The 16,566-nt window shown below is 45.9% G+C and overlaps 1 pseudogene across 1 annotated transcript; it reads left to right on the forward strand.

Annotated features, from left to right (window-relative positions):
• The first annotated feature begins 12,525 nt into the window (after positions 1-12,525).
• Positions 12,526-12,914, forward strand: LOC308608390 (large ribosomal subunit protein eL37-like; annotated as a pseudogene). The gene has a single exon. The product of its transcript is annotated as a large ribosomal subunit protein eL37-like (transcript).
• The last annotated feature ends 3,652 nt before the right edge of the window (positions 12,915-16,566 follow it).

Consider the following 16,566-nt stretch of genomic DNA (forward strand, 5'->3'; position numbering starts at 1 on the left):
ACTAAAGGTAAAAAGAAGACCTTACGGTCAACAGAAAAGCAGAGACGCGCTCTGTCCAAGGGAACCAGCCCACCTACGGTGCTGCACGGCTGTCAGCACGAGGCAGAGCCCTGCATGGCGGGTGGCCGCTGTGACTCCATGAGGGGATAGGCTCTTGTTGAGGCCTCTCTGGTAGGCCACCTCTAAGGATGACCAGAGACAGAGTTTTGATGGCTTTGAACTGCACCTCCTCAGCATGGCATTCCTGCTGACCTGCCTCGTCTTTTCCAGTCCTTCTGAGTAAACAGCCATTTTCCTTTCTTTGTTGCCGCCACCGAGGAATGGGGGTGTGGGGACGCTGGGAGGAAAGTTCTTTATGAAGCTCTGGCCTCAAAGAGAGCCGCCCAGTACACCGAGCATTGCTTGGGAGCAGGTGATCAGGATAAAGCAGCCCTTTATAAGACCACCACCATCCCCCCCCAGACCTTATATATGAGGGCAAAGGAGGGCTGGCCATGTGGTGAAGAGCGCTTGGGAGTCACATGCGCCCAGCTTTGAATCCCTGCATTGTGACTTCCAGATGACATGCCTTTGACTGGGCCAATTGTTTTCTCATTTACGAAACAGGTATAATACCATCCCAATGGGATGGTTGTGCAGAATAAAGTGGACCCTAAAAATAAATGGGAATGTGCTGTGTAACCTGTAATGTGGTAGATTATTATGACAACCTCTCCCGGTTCCTAGCTTGCCTGGAATCCACCTTCTTCCCCTGAGTGATTTTCGTTAATCCTCACAACAGCCCTATGGGATGGGTGCCAGTTTCCGCATTTACAGAGGAGGAAACTAAGGGTCTGAGAGGTAGAAGACCTGCCTCTCTGAGTACTAAGTGGAGGAACCAGGACTTGAACCTGGCTCTATCTCACTCCCAGCCTGTTTTTCCATGCAGGGCCTGGCTTGGCCCTGAATGTGGAGGTGGGTGATGGGAGAGAGGTCCTGCTGTGTTGGAGCCCCTATTCCTCAGGGAGACTGAAGAGGTAGGGCCGGCTCCCAGGCGGAGGTTGGGGACGGCTGCAAGCAGAGGAGCTCAAGAGGTTGGGGTGGGTGAGGGCAGACAGCAAAGAGGGGGAGCTTCCGACTGCACCCCAGCCAGGGACTGCAGCAAGCAAGCAGCCTGTCTTGCCGATCCCAGCTCCGCTCTACAACGCCCCTGTCCTCTAGGGCAAGCTATTTACCTCTCTGCACCTCAGTTTCCTCATCTTTCTGTTAGGCATCACAGCAGTCCCTGCCTCCTGGAGCTGTGGTGTATGTAAAGCATACAGCCCAGTGCTCACACAGGGAGGCCTCTCTGCACCCCTTCCCATCACCTTCCCAGTCCTTAACTCTGGGCTCTGCCCCAGCCAAGCCTCCCTTGCTCCTTGTTCCTCCATGCCTTTTCTCGCCTCACATCCTCAAGGAGGCAGAAACCCAGATTGCCTGGCTGTTTGGAAAGATGGCGGTTTCTATGTCTGGGCCAGCCTTTGGTAAGTGAGAATGGAATGTTCATTCATTCTGTTATTTGCTCGTTGATTCCAGTATCGATTGATCACCTACTATGTGCCAGGCACTGTTTTAGGCACTGGTGATAGAACAGTGGGCCAAACAGACAAGGATTCTGCGCCCACGGAGCTCATGTTTCAGTAGAGGAGAAGTCCACCTTCCCTGTGGAGGCCCCCAGTGCAGTCCTACACCCATGTCAGCTGCCATGTTAGACATGGATTTTCAACTCCCTCTGAGCTGTCCAGCCCTGGGACCACAGCAGAAAGCCCAAGAGACAGTGGAACCTGTCTTCTGCCTCCAGGCAACCTCAACCCAGACAGCTAAAACCTGCTGCTGTGTGTAAAGCCGGTGACCTAGGATCCAAGCCTGACTCTGCTGCTTATTAACTTTTTGACTTTGGACAAGTTCTGTAACTGCTCTAAGCCTCCGTTTTCTCATCTATCAAATAGGCATAAAAATAGCACCTACCTCATAGGGTCATTATGAGGATGAAATAACACACATAGCAGGCATGAAACAGTGCCTGGCAAACGGCAGGTGCTCAGTGCAAGTTCAGTAGTAGCATTATTATTATTGTTGTTGTTGTTGTTATTTTTAAAAGTTTATTTTTTTACTGAAGTATAGTTGATTTACAATGTTTCAGGGAACAACAAAGTGATTCACATATATATATATATATACATACGTATATATATATATATATATATATATATGTATATATATATTCTTTTTCAGATTCTTTTCCCACATAGGTTATCACAGAATATTGAGTATAGTTCCCTGTGCTATACAGTAGGTCCTTGTTTATCTACTTCATGTATAGTAGTGTGTATCTACTCTTGTTATTATCATCATTACCTGACCTAGGGTGTCAAAGGCCTTTGGTTTTGTGTCCAGGTTCAGTTTTGGAAGATATGTCTATTCCTGACCCTGTGACCAGGCCAAAATCCATGTGGCAACCTCCCAGGAAGCCCTCCCACTGTGGCCCTGGGGGAAAGCAGTCTGAGGTCAAGACCCCCTTCCAGGCATCCCCACAGCACGGTGTAGAGAGCCTGGCTCACATACTCATCTCCTTCAGATTTACCTCAGATGCCTCCTTATCAAGGAGAGCTTCCCTGACCACTCCACCTAAAACCCTAAACCCCCAGCACTCCCAACCCCCCTTCACTGCTTTCTCTTTCTCCATAACACTTACCACCATCTTTCAGGCCTCATATTTTACTTAATTCAAAAAAAAATTGGGGACTGCCTCTCCCTGCTAGAATGTAAGCAGGAAGAGACTGTCAACTCTGCGGGGCCAAGTAGGCCCAAGGCAACTGGCCAAGAGATAAGCCAGATAGTTCAGCCTGCCAGTTAATAACTACAGGACAGTCTCTGCCTTAATCTCAACCGCAGTTTTCCCATTAGAAGCCCGAGGTGGGTGGAACTAGTGGTCTCAAACGACCCGCTCAGCTCTGACTTAGAACATTCTGTGCTTTGTGCCAGTTTTCATGGCACACAGAGCAGGGGCCTGGACTTCACTCAAACCTGCCTTCTGTAGGAGGCTGCACCACAAGCAGTGTCAGGGCTGCAAGCAGAATTCCTCTGCCCCTCAACCTGGCCTCCCCCTCTCAGACCTTTGTCAGGAAGGCCCTGGGCTTGGGAGCAGGGTGGCCTGGTCTCCCTCCATGTGGTGAGAGTATTCAACCACAGCTCCCTGTCCTGGCTCACGGGGTCTCGGCCTGTGCCTTCATCCCCTGTGACAGTTTTGCCACCAGCCATGGCCGGCTGCATGCTCCCCTTCAGGGTGACACGGCTGGATATGGTACTGGCACGTGTTCTCATGAGCTGCCCTCTCTGATCAAAGGCTGTGGTTTGCAGATGGGGTGAACCAACCCCCTAGGACAGTGGGCTGGTTCGTGGACTACTGGCTTCTGGGTGTAAATCCTGCCTGGAATTCCATCCTCCCCGCTTATTCTGATTATGAGGTATCTGCTAGAGTCCAGCACAGGTAAGGCCAGGACCTGGCACCTGGCACACAGCCCCTCTCTCTGCCTAGAAAGAGACCCCATCTGGAGGAGGCAGCTCTCCATCTTAGCATGGGGCCCCTCCATTCATGCACTTAATTAGGTGACTACTATGTGCTTTAGGGGCTGGGGAGACAATTGTAAGCAAGTACAGATACAGTCTCTACTCTTTGCCTCCACTTACATTCTTGAGGCAGAGGTGGCATTAATACAGGAGCCCGAGGCACATCACAGAGACCGGGGCAGGAAACGCACTGTTTGCATTTTCATGGTGATGGAAGCTACGAGCATGGATGAGATGGCTGAAGAGAGCGTGTATAGGGTGAGAAGCAAAAAGGGGCTTAGGATGGAACCTGAGGAAGTCCAACATCTCAGAAGTGGTCAGAGGAAGAGATGCTGGGGGGGGGGATGCAGTCAGGGGGAGGGAGCTCCTGGGGCATCAAGTGGAGACAAGAGAGTGGGTTTCCAAGAGGAAGGAATGATCAACCATCAAATGAGTCCCATGAAGTAGAGGGAGGCCAGGGTAAAGGCCAGAGCATTGTTGAGTGGGGAGTATAGAAGGTGACCTGTCATGGGCTCCAGAGCACAGAGGAGACAGTGACAGCAAGGAGAGTGACTGTTGTTTTTTGTTTGTTTGTTTGTTTGTTTGTTTGTTTGTTTGTTTGGCTGTGTTGGGTCTTTGTTGCTGTGCGCGGGCTTTCTCTGGTTGCGGCGAGCGGGGGCTACTCCTTGTTGCGGTGCACGGGCTTCTCATTGCAGTGGCTTCTCTTGTTGTGGAGCACAGGCTCTAGGCACGCGGGCTTCAGTAGTTGTGGCATGCGGGCTCAGTAGTTGTGGCACGCAGGCTCTAGAGCACAGGCTCAGTAGTTGTGGCGAACGGGCTTAGTTGCTCCGTGTCATGCGGGATCTTCCCGGACCAGCATTAATTCAGTCAACAATTTTCCTAGATGCAGGGGCTTCATGATAAGCAAAGACAGGTAAGGCCCCTGCCTTCATGGATCTCATGAAGGGGTAATAGGAGTCAGACATGAATCAAAGAATCAGACAGATAAACGTGAAACCACAGCTGGGACAAGGGTGATGCAGGAGAGGCATAAGGTACTAGGTGAGAACCTATAATCCTGGGCTCTGACTTGCAGGGAGGTCAGGGCAGACTTCCCCGAAGAGCAGGCGGGTAAGTTGAGATCTGAAGGACAAGTAGAAATAAATGAGGTGGACAGAGGAGAGGAGGGTATTTTATGTAGAGGGAACACCATATGCAAAAAAGAGCTCTGAAGGCGGCCAGCAGGGCAGAGTGGAGAAGGGGAAGGTGGAGTGGGTCAAGGCGAGGATGGACAGTGGGCACAGGAGGCTAGCTAAGGCTTCATGCCATCGTGCGGGGTTTGTCTTTACCCTAAAAGCATGGGAAGGCCACAGAAGGGGTTTAAGCAGGGGAATGACATGACCAAAGTCATGATTTGGAAATGCACTCTGGCTGCTGTGAGAAGAGAGGGCAAGAGATGAGCTGGGTTGATCATTTAGGAAGCTATTTGGCCAAGCCGAGTAAAAGATGGTGGTAGCTTTCTTACAGTGGAGACAAAGGAGACTGAAACAAGTGGGTGGATTAAAAAATATGTTTAGGAAAAAAATATGTTTAGGTATTGTTTACAATAGCAAAAGCTTACATATAACTGGTGCTTAAATAAACGATGGCAGATCCATCCAGGAGAATAGCGTGGATAAAGAGAGTAAACAAGGTTTCCAAGTATTGAAGAGAAAGATTGACAAGATACATTGTTAAGTGAAAAATGCCAGGTACAGAACAATGTATATTTGTGGAAGAAAGGGAGAAATAAGAATATACATTATATTCACTTTTCCATAAAGATGCAAGGGAAGGCTACCCTCCGATAATAAAAGGGTCTCATCTGTGTGTGTCTGGGCGGGTGGGGGGCTTCAGGTTGATGGAAGTGGAGTGAGACTCCTCACACCATCCCTTCTTCTGTTATTTTGATTTTTGAATGTACTACCTATGTAGAAATAATTTTCCAAGCCAAAGTGACTTAGGAAGTAAAATGATCAGGGTGGGATCTTAGTTCCCCGACCAGGGATTGAACCCAAGTCCCCTGCATTGCAAGGCGGATTCTCAACCACTGGACCACCAGAGAAGTCCCTCTGATCCATTCTTGACACCTCCAGAGTGAAAGTCCTAAAATGCCATCTGGTCAGTTCCTCCCCTCTCCTCCGGAGGCTGGCCGCCTATGGCCCGCTCCATGGGGCAGGCTGTGGTCTCTTTTCTCCCCACTTCTGTCTCACCGACTGGGGGGCTTCGCCTTTCCCCCGACACTCCAGTCATATGATGCTGCCCACCTGCCTCAAGCCCAGCAGGGTTTGGCTCTTTGCCCATTTGGTTCTCTCGGCCTGGAGCCTCCTCCTCTTCTTTTCCTGTCATCAGGGAGGAAGTGGCCATTCGTTGGTTTGTGGCTCCACAGCATCCATTCCTCTCCCTTCCTGAGACCCCTGTTTGCTTTAAGTGAATTTTCCCTGCCTCATATGGGGTAAGGTTGGTGAAACAGCAAATCCATGCGTCTGCCTCCTGCCATGGAAGCCAAAGGCACATAGTCTTACTGTCCCCAGCCCAGGCTAGCCACGGGCAGGCATAGGACTAAGCTTGGTCACTGGACACTCTCTTTGGACTTTGAATCTGGAGCCAGCAGTATGAGAATAGAGGAAACAGCCCTCATCCATTTCGGCAGCAGCATCCTGATCAAACCATTTCTGCTTCCCACACCTTCCCAACCCCTCCCCCAGTGCTGCCTTTGCTTACACCTATTTCCAAATCTGGTTCTCCAGCCTTTCCCTTGATGTTGTAAGCTCCCTATAGATTACCCCCCAACCCCACAAATTCCCTTTTCTCTTCAGTCAGTCAGAGATGATTTCTGTTGTTCACAACCAAAATTTCAGATAGGAAGCCCAGATCAAATGTCTCTTCCTCTGTGAAGCCTTCCCTGTTCCTGCACAAGCATACTTTTCTGTATGTTCCCATAGCATCCTGTGCAAAGTGCAGCTCATACCAGGGTATTTTTTCCGTCCCTTCCACTAGTGTAGGAACTCATTTTGGTTCCATTCTTGTGAGCTCAGGACTCTAGCTCAGTGCCTGGTCTGGAGTCAAACATTTAAGGACTAAACTGATGGACTGGTAGCTCTGCCTTCCCCCCATCTGGTGGCCTCAGTGGCTTTGACAGACTCTTGTCCCGCCACAAAAGTGATGACTCCCTTGTGAGGCTGGCTGGTAATAACACGGGCTGGTTTCTATTCGGGACACTCATTCTGCCTGTGCCATGGAGGATGGGGAGGGAGGAGGAAGGGAAACAGGGCAGAGGCGGGGAGGTTGTTGTTGGAGCAGCTCAGGTAGAACATGATGGCGAGCGGAGTTAGATGGCTGCAGTAGGAAGGGAGAGAGGAAGAGGCTGACTGGCGAGATCGTGAACTGAGCATTAGAAGTGAATATGAAACTCAATTGTTGTTGGTAATTCTCACAGCAAAAGCTGGCCATTGTGATGGCTTCCCTCAGAAGGAGGTGGCAGGGGAGCATGTGTGTGCGTGTGTGTGCGTGTGTGTGTGTCTGTGTGTGTGTGTGTGCATGAGGGATTGTTAGGAGAGGGTGTTGCACTGGCTCCAGCATCCCCCCTCCCACTCGCAACCATGCAGGCTGCCTGGCCTGTTTTCTAAAGAGCTTCCCCAAGCAGCAGGGGAAGAGAGGAGAAGGGGGGCCAGCCATGCACACTGTTCAGCAGAGGTGAGCTGAGGAGTCCTCCAGTGCCCCTCCCTCCAGCCACTACAGGCTGCCGGGTACCTTGTTTGTGATGAAAGCTTTTAAAAACCCATGGGCATGGATAGTCATGCATTCATTTTTGTTCATTTAACTAATACTCACTGAGCCCAGAGCACGCAATGGAGGGCAGAGCCCGCCATGGACCCTGCTCTCAAGAAGCTCCAGAGCTGGCGGGGGAGAAGATGCGTAATCAGGCAATTAGGAACCAGTGTGAGCGGGAGGTAAGCACTGGTTGCTATGGGAACACGAGGAGAGGCCACAGCTGCTGCTCCTCTCCGAAGAGTGGTGGCAGGCAAAAAAGGAGGCGTGAAGCAGGCAGATCTGCTTGCCAGGCCCAACTCTGCATGGCCCAGCACCTAGTCCAGGACAAAGTCGGGCATGACAAAGTTTGTCACTTCTCTGCCCCTCCATCACTTCACCTAAGAAATGAGAAGGGGGCGCGTGATACCAAGGCCACGTAAGACCCTGTATATCTGTGCCTGGCCCCCAGTAGGTCTACAACACAAGGTAGCTGCTGGGAACTATTCTTCAAGAAATATTTGTGGGTTGAAAGTTTCTGGGCTACTAGACACCAGAAGTAGAGCTGTGAACAAGATAAACAAAGCCTCTGCCCTCACAGAGCTCATAGGAATTTGAGAGGAAAGACAGCTATAAAAAAAAAAAAAGGTGGCACAAATAATTACTATTGTGATGGGTAATGTGATGCTACAAGGGTGGTTCAGAGTAGGAACGGGCCAGGAGCAAAGGCTTCCTGGAAGAGGTGGCATTTCAGCTCAAGTCAGGAGGAAGAGTTAGTCAGCAAAGAGGTAGGAAAGTGCATTCCGAGTGTGCTGAATAACAAGTGTGCAGGTGCTGAAGCAACAGGGAGCCTGGTATGTTCTAGGCCAGGAAAGGGGGTTAGTGGAAAGTGGGGTGGGGAGACACAACAGAGGCGGGAAGAGGGGAGGCTGGAAAGATAGACAAGACACCAAGGAAGCCAAGCCTCTAGGTCATGGTGAGGAGTTCACATTGAATCCTAGGATGACCCCCAAGTCTCAATGTTACTCTGACTCCCACAGCTGATCAACTCACCTGTCAGTGCCTGAGGCAGGGCTGAGTTCACAGGGCTTTACTCAGAGCCGACCTGCGGAAGATTCCGGAATATGAGAGCTGTCAGAGCCCTTGGAGAGCATTTAGGCCCAAACCCTCATCGTGCAGATGGGAACACTGAGGCTCAGAGAGGAAGAAGACTTGTTCAGGGTCGCATGGCAAGCAAGCTTATCAGGCCTGGAACTAGAGCCCAGTTTAAGAGGCCAGCGAGTGCCTCGTGTCTCTGTGGAAACTTGAAGGTGGCCTTTTTTACTTGTTTTTTGGAGGTGCCGTTTTCTCTCCCTCTCAGGGCAACCAGCAATGTTTACAGCCTGTTTCTGCACTTCCCCTAGTGTCCTTTTCAAAGAGGCACATTTTCCATAACCTTGGCCCCCATTTGCTTATCCTCCACCCTTCTACTGTGAAGGGAGCAGCCAGGGGCAGGGCTAGGATCACAGGCACGGCCCAAAGAAGCTCTTCCCATGCCAGCCATTGGTACGTCTTCCAGGCTCACCCTGTCTCCTGCCCTTGCCACTCCCCCAGTCATGTTCTGTGGGCAAAGCTCTCCCCGCTGACATGGCCCCAGCACTTCCCCACCACACACACACTGGCAGAGTTGCCATAGGTTTCAGCCATCATCTAATACAATCTCTCCATTGCTGAAGTGGGAACAGTGAGGTCAGAGGAGGGGAAGTTCCGAGTTCTTGCCTGAACTGACTGTGTTCTGGCCTGTTGACTCTGCCCAGCCCTCTCTCCAGCCCTCCCCCACCCTGGCCAACTCCCATCATCACCAGCTGCTCCCTTCTCTCCTTGTGGATAGAAGCACAGAGGCACTCAGGGTTGAGGGGAAACCCTGTGGAAAGACAGTGGCCTAGTGCTGCCTGAGTTGAGGCTGTAGGTGAGGGGTGAGGGGAACCTGTTCTCTGCCTCTATAGCTTAGCCAGCGTCCCAGCCCAGTGAGCCGTCTCCACTCACTCCCTGCAGCTCAGGGCCAGGAGCCCAGCCATGGATCCAGTAAGCGGCTCTAGGCCTCCACCAGAAAACTCCTTACCTGGGCCTCCCTTTTAGTTAGGAACTGAGGCCCCCTCATTCCTCTCACCTTAGGCCTAGAAGTAGATGGCTTTGGAGTCGACAGTCCCAGTTCTAAATTCCGGCTCGGCCACCTCTAGCCTTGGACAAAGCCCTTACAATCGCCGAGCCTCAGCTTCCCCATCTAAACATAAGAATTGCTACCTCACCAGCTTGCTCTGAAGATACAGTGAGAGAGTAGAAGTAAAGTACCTGGCTTATGATAGGTATTTGACAAATGTTAGTCCCCTCCCCACACTCTGGGCTTGCCCCTCCAGCCCCACTCCCAGCAAGCTCTGCCTGATTCCTGCCAGAGAGAGATCCTTGGGGTTAAGGCTGGGACCAGATCCTGGCAAGAGCTTCCTGGCTCTGGGGAGAAGAGAAGGGAGCTGTGTCCCATGGTAGACAGCCCTAATCCCTGAAACTCAGCAAGAGGCACGCAAAGGGAAGCTGAGCCAGGGGAAAAGATGAAGGGCGGGGGCAATTGGAGGGAAAGAGGAGGAGGCAGGTGGCTTTGGAGCCTGTGGAAAGTCAGGGCAGCGGGGAGAGGGCCAGGCAGCCTGGGGTCCCAGCCGCTGGTCCAGGCGGTGCCAGGTGGTTGGGAGAGACAAAGGAGGAGGCCGCTGGGCTGCAGGCTGTTTCGACATCTCTCGATGGCAACTCCTCTTTGCTCATCCCGGGGCACGGGACCTTGGGACCCACCCAGGCTCTAGCAGGCAACTCAGTCCAGCCACATCCAGCTCCAGATGGCTGGCCCTCCCCACATCCCTGCTCTGTCCCCACTTCCTTCAGCTAGGTCCAGAGTTCACTGCCCTCATTCTCTACCTCCACAAACCAAACCCCTGATCCCATCTCCCACTGGGTTCCCTTTTGATCCCTTATTCCCCACAACCCAGAGGCCCCCAAAACATCCCTGACTTAGATTTTACCAGTTATTCCTCACAAGAAATTCCCCTCTGTCTCCAAAGTCATCAGCATTAGTTGCCACAAAGAGGCCTTTACTTTTGGGTTCCAGGCTCTGGATGAAATGTACCCACTAGCTCACCTGCCCCCCTTGCAACCAGGAGCACCCCTCAGAGAGATGCCGAGCAGGGGTCAGGGAAGTCTGGGGCCAGGAATGGACTTCAGTCTCTGACTAGGGTGAGGACTGAGTCTGTGGCCAGGATCAGAACTGAATCTGTATCTGGGCTCGAGGCTGAGTTTGTGACCAGGTTTGGGGATTTATAAGTTTCTTTTGGTTGTAAGCAACAGAACTCAACTCTGGCTAACTTGGGCAAAAAGTAAGACTGGGCTGGTTTTCAGAGTTGATTGATGTGAACATGACTCCACTCCAATCTCCCCAGTCTCTGCGTGTCTCTTTTGAGTATCACATCCACAGGAGTAAAGTCCAATTTGGCCCAGCATGGGTCAGGAATCTCTGCTCCAGGATCAGTCAAGTTAGCCATGCTGTAGGCAACACGTTGCTGGTGGAAACAGGAAGAGTTCCAGTCTTTGGGGAAAACAATCTGGTACCATCCACTGAAATTAAAAAAACATATATCATTTGACCTAGTAATTCTACTCTGGGACACCATTCCATGGAAATGAAAGCCCTGGCACCTAAGGACCTATACGTACAGAGACGTGTGTTGCAGCATTGATCATAGCATTTAAAAAACTTGAAAATCATAATTATTTATCAGTAGGTTGATGGCCGAATAGATTATGGTATATCCACATCATGAAACACTAGGTAGCCATTGAAGGTTAGTAATTAGAGTCATACCAATCGATTTCAGGGAGTGTTATTGAGTGAGAACAACAAGAAGTGATAGAAGGAAATTAGAACACTACCTAACACCATATACAAAAATAAACTCCAAATGGATGAAAGACTTAAATGTAAGAGCAGACACTATAAAACTCTTGGAGGAAAACATAGGAAAAACACTCTTTGACATAAACCACAGAAAGATCTTTTTTGACACACCTCCTAGAGTAACAGAAATAAAAACAAAAATAAATAAATGGGACTTAATTAAACTTAAAAGCTTTTGCACAGCAAAGGAAACCATAAACAAGACCAAAAGACAACCCTCAGAACTGGAGAAAATATTTGCAAATGAAACAACAGACAAAGGATTAATCTCCAAAATATACAAATAGCTCATAGAGCTCAATATCAAAAAAACAAACAATCCAGTTAAAAAATGAGCAGAAGACCTAAATAGACATTTCACCAAGGAAGACATACAGATGGCCAAGAGGCTCATGAAAAGATGCTCAACATCACTAATTATTAGAGAAATGCAAATCAGAACTACAATGAGGTATCACCTCACACCAGTCAGAATGGCCATTATCAAAAAATCTAGAAACAATAAATGCTGGAAAGGGTGTGATGAGAAGGGAACCCTCCTGCACTGTTGGTGGCAATGTAAATTGATACAACCACTATGGAAAACAGTATGGAGGTTCCTTAAAAAACTAAAAATAGAACTAACATATGACCCAGCAATCCCACTACTGGGCACATACCCTGAGAAAACCATAATTCAAAAAGAGTCATGTACCACAATGTTCATTGCAAGCACTATTTACAATAGCCAGGACGTGGAGCCAACTTAAATGTCCATTGACAGATGAATGGATAAAGAAGATGTGGCACATATATACAATGGAATATTACTCAGCCATAAAAAGAATCGAAATTGAGTTATTTGTAGGGAGGTGGATGGACCTAGAGTCTGTCCTACAGAGTGAAGTAAGTCATAAAGAGAAAAACAAACACCGTATGCTAACGCATATATATGGAAACCAAAAAAACCCCCCCAACCCCCCCAAAAAACTGATGAACCTAGTTGCAGGGCAGGAATAAAGAGGTAGACATAGAGAATGGACTTGAGGACATGGGGTAGGAGGGTGAAGCTAGGGCGAAGTGAGAGTGGCATGGACATGTATACACGACTGAATGTAAAATAGTTGGCTGGTGGGAAGCAGCAGCATAGCACAGGGAGATCAGCTCAGTGCTTTGTGATGACCTAGAGGGGTGGGATAGGGAGGTTGGGAGGGAGGCTCAAGAGGGAGGGGAGGGTCTCGGTGGCAGAAGCGAGATGACGAAGGGAACGTCCTCGTTTGGAAAGCGTCGGAATAAGACGCACACGTTGTGCCGCCGCTGTGGCTCTAAGTAAGGCCTACCACCTTCAGAAGTCGACCTGTGGTAAATGTGGCTACCTTGCCAAGCGGAAGAGGAAGTATAACTGGAGTGCTAAAGCTAAAAGATGAAATACCACCGGGACTGGTCGAATGAGGCACCTAAAAATTGTATACTGCAGATTCAGGCATGGATTCCGTGAAGGAACAACACCTAAACCCAAGAGGGCAGCTGTTGCAGTATCCAGTTCATCTTAAGGATTTCAATTATTAGTCATGCAATAAATGTTCTGGTTTAAAAAAAAAAAGAGGGAGGGGATATGGGGACATGCGTGTATGCATATAACTGATTTGCTTTGTTGTGCAACAGAAACTAACACAGTATTGTGAAGTAATTATACTCCAATAAAGATCTATTTAAAAAAAAAGTGATGATATATATATAGATCTCATTTTAATAAAAAAGGACAAATAAAAACCCACACATGTATTGCACGTGTGTATATATATATATATATATATATATATATATATATATACATAAGTATACATATATCTGTATATGATTATACAAGTATGAAAAAAATGAAATAATGAATACTAGGTTATTGATATAGGTTATGGGGAGCAGTGATATGGACAGAGAAGGGAGATAAGTAAAACTAGAAAGAAGAAAAGACTATAATTTTACAAAATATGCACATAGGATTCTTTATGAGCATATCTAAAATTATATACATATTTGTGTATAATTATAAAGATGTTACCTTAAAAGATTTTAAAGAAGAGATGAATAAAAATATACCAGAAAAAATTCTTTTCAAAAGAAAATGGGGTAGCAGGATCACTGACAAGATTGACTTTAACACCAAAAGTATTATTAGAATCAAGGAGAGTCATTTCTTAGTGATCAGATGAACAATTCTCTGGAAGATGGAGCAATCCTTAAACTACATGCCCTCTATGTGTTTGAAAAGCATATATAAATGTTATTATGCTGTGAATATCTTCTGACATCTTTTTTTTCATTCAATATGATCAGATGTATCCATTGTGATACATGTAGATTTAGATTCTGCATCTTAGTTGCTCTATAGTAAGTATTCTACCATAATAATTATTCATTTCTCTTTTGATAAAGATTTAGGTTCTTTCTGTTCTTTTACTATTAAAAACAATGCTGCAATGGATAGAATTGCACATATTTCATTTCAAATCATGTGCAAGCATATTTGTAAGTGAATTCCTAGAAGTAGACTTTCTGGGTCAAAAACTATATGCATTAGTAATTTTGATAGATACTGTCAACTTGCCAACTAAGAGACTCTACCAGTTTACTTACCCACACCCCAGAAATGTTTGAAGGTTCCTGAAGCTCCACACCCTCCACCACACAGTGTTTACAAGCTTTTTCATATTGGTCAGTCTCACAGGTGAAATGGTGTCTCATTTTATTTTTATGAATGAACATCTTCTTGTGTGTTTCAGTGGCATTTGTATTTCCTTTCCAATAAAATGTCTATTTGTATCCTTTGCTCATTTTAACATTGGTTTGTGGGTCATTTATTGATTTATAGGAGCTCTTCATGTATTTGGGAAATGAGCCATTTGTGAAATTCGCAGAAAATATTTCTCCCAGGTTTTCATTTATTTTTAAATTTCCTTAGAATTGTTGATTTATAGACTTCTTTTTGCCTGCCAGAACATTTTGTTTTTGTGAAGTTGAAACTTTCCCTTTTTTGCTCCTGTACATTTTGTCAACTTATAGAGGTCTTCTCCACTTCAGGCTTATAAAAAAACATTCCCCCATGGTTTATTTTAAGTACTTTTATAATTTCATATTTACATTTAAAGAAAACACCAGCTAGAAGATATTTGCAACTGTACAAATATAACTAACATCTGGTATCCAGAACATAAATAGAATTCCTAGAAATCAATAATAACAAGACAAACAACCCCAATAGAAAAATGGACAAAATATATGAACAAACAATTCAGAGAAGAAGAAATCTAAGTGGCCAACAAATGTGAAGAGATGTTTAACCTCTCTACTAATTTAGGAAAAAGCGAAGTCAAACAACAGTGTTCCATACTCATCAGCTTGACAACAATTTTAAATTATGAAGGTATCAAGAATGGTGGGATGTGGGGAAACACTGATGTGAATAAACTGCAGGTGGAACAATAATTGGTAAAAACCACTTTGGAAAACAGATTGGCAATATCTACTGAAGTTGAAATGCTCCTGCCCCCTTCTGCCCCAATAACCCCTACCTCCTGGAACTCCTGGCCTTATGTAATCCCTTCCCCTTGAGTGTGGGCTAGACTTAGTAATACACTTTTAATAAATAAAATATGGTAAACAAGTGTTGGATGTCACTTCTGAGATCTGCCTTGAAGAAATGTTAAAAGTTCTTCAGAAAGAAGAAAAATAATATGGGTCAGAAACTTGGATTTGCATTAAAAAAAGGGAGGAGTTTTTGAGAAGGAATAAATGAAGGTATAAATAAGATCTTTCCCTATTCTTATTCTAACTGATCCAACGAATAGCAGTTTCACCAAAAAATAATAACAACAATGTATTAGATGATTATAGCTTATGGATAAGGGAATGATAGCAGTGTTATAAGGGACAGGAGAAAGGAATTGGAAATATTCTGTTATAAGGTGCCTGCACTACCCATGGAGTAGTATAGTGTCATTTGAAAGTGGGAATGGATCAGTTGTAAACATATACTGCAAACTCCAGGGCAACCACTAAAAAATGTAAACATAAGAAATATGGTTGAAATTCTAAGAGAGGAGAGAAAATAGAATCATATAAAATGTTCAATTAAAATCAGAGAAGGCAGAAAAAGAATGGAAGACTCTCCCCACAAACAAGAGAGAAAGAACAAATGCAATGAATAGGAAACAGTTACAAACGTGGTAGATATTAATCCAACTATATCAACAATCACCTTAAATGTGAGTGGTCTAACTATACCAATTAAAAGGCAGAGACTATCAGAATGGATTTTTAAAAAAAGGCCAAACTATATGTTGTCTGCAAGAAACCTATTTTAAACATAAAGACAGATTAAACGTAAATTAAAGAGAAAAATATACATGCTAACATTAATAAGAAGAACACTGGAGTAGCTATGTTAATTCCAGACAAAGCAGATCTCAGGACACAGAAAATTATCAGGTATAAATACGGACATTACATAATGATAAAAGGGGTCAATTTGCCAAGAAGACATAACAATCCTTAATGTGTATGTGCCTGACAACAGAGTATCAAAATACGTGAGGCAAAAACTGGTAGGACCACAACGAAAAACAGATGAATCCACTATTATAGTTGAAGACTTCAACACCCCTCTATCAGTAATTGACGGAACCAGCAGGCAGAAAATCAGTAAGGACATAGTTGAACCGAATTGCATCGTCAATCACCTGGATCTAATTGACATTTATAGACTACTTCATCCAACAACAGCAGAATACACATTCTTCTCAAGCTCACATGGAACATTCACGAAGATAGACCACATCCTGGGTGATAAAACACACCCTAACAAATTTAAAAGACAACAAATTTAAAAGACTAGACATCATACAAAGTGTGTTCTCAGACCACAGCAGAATTAAATTAGAAATCAATAACAGAGAGATAGCTGGAATCTCAAAATATTTGAAGATTAAACAACGTACTTCTAAACAACACATGGGTTCAGAAGAAATCTCAGGAGAAATTTGTTTAAATTTTGAAATAAAATGAAACCAGAACTTATCAAAATTTGTGGGATGCATTAAAAGCAGTGCTTAGAGGGAAACTTATAATATTGAATGCATATATTAGAAAAGGAAAAAGATCTAAAATCAATAATCTAAGCTTCCACCTTAGGAAACTACAAAAAGAAGAGCACATTATTTCCAAAGTAAGCAGAAGAAAAGAAATAATAAAAGAGC

Source organism: Mesoplodon bidens (genome assembly GCF_964165515.1).
Source record: "Mesoplodon bidens genome assembly, chromosome: X".
Lineage (NCBI taxonomy): Eukaryota > Metazoa > Chordata > Mammalia > Artiodactyla > Ziphiidae > Mesoplodon > Mesoplodon bidens.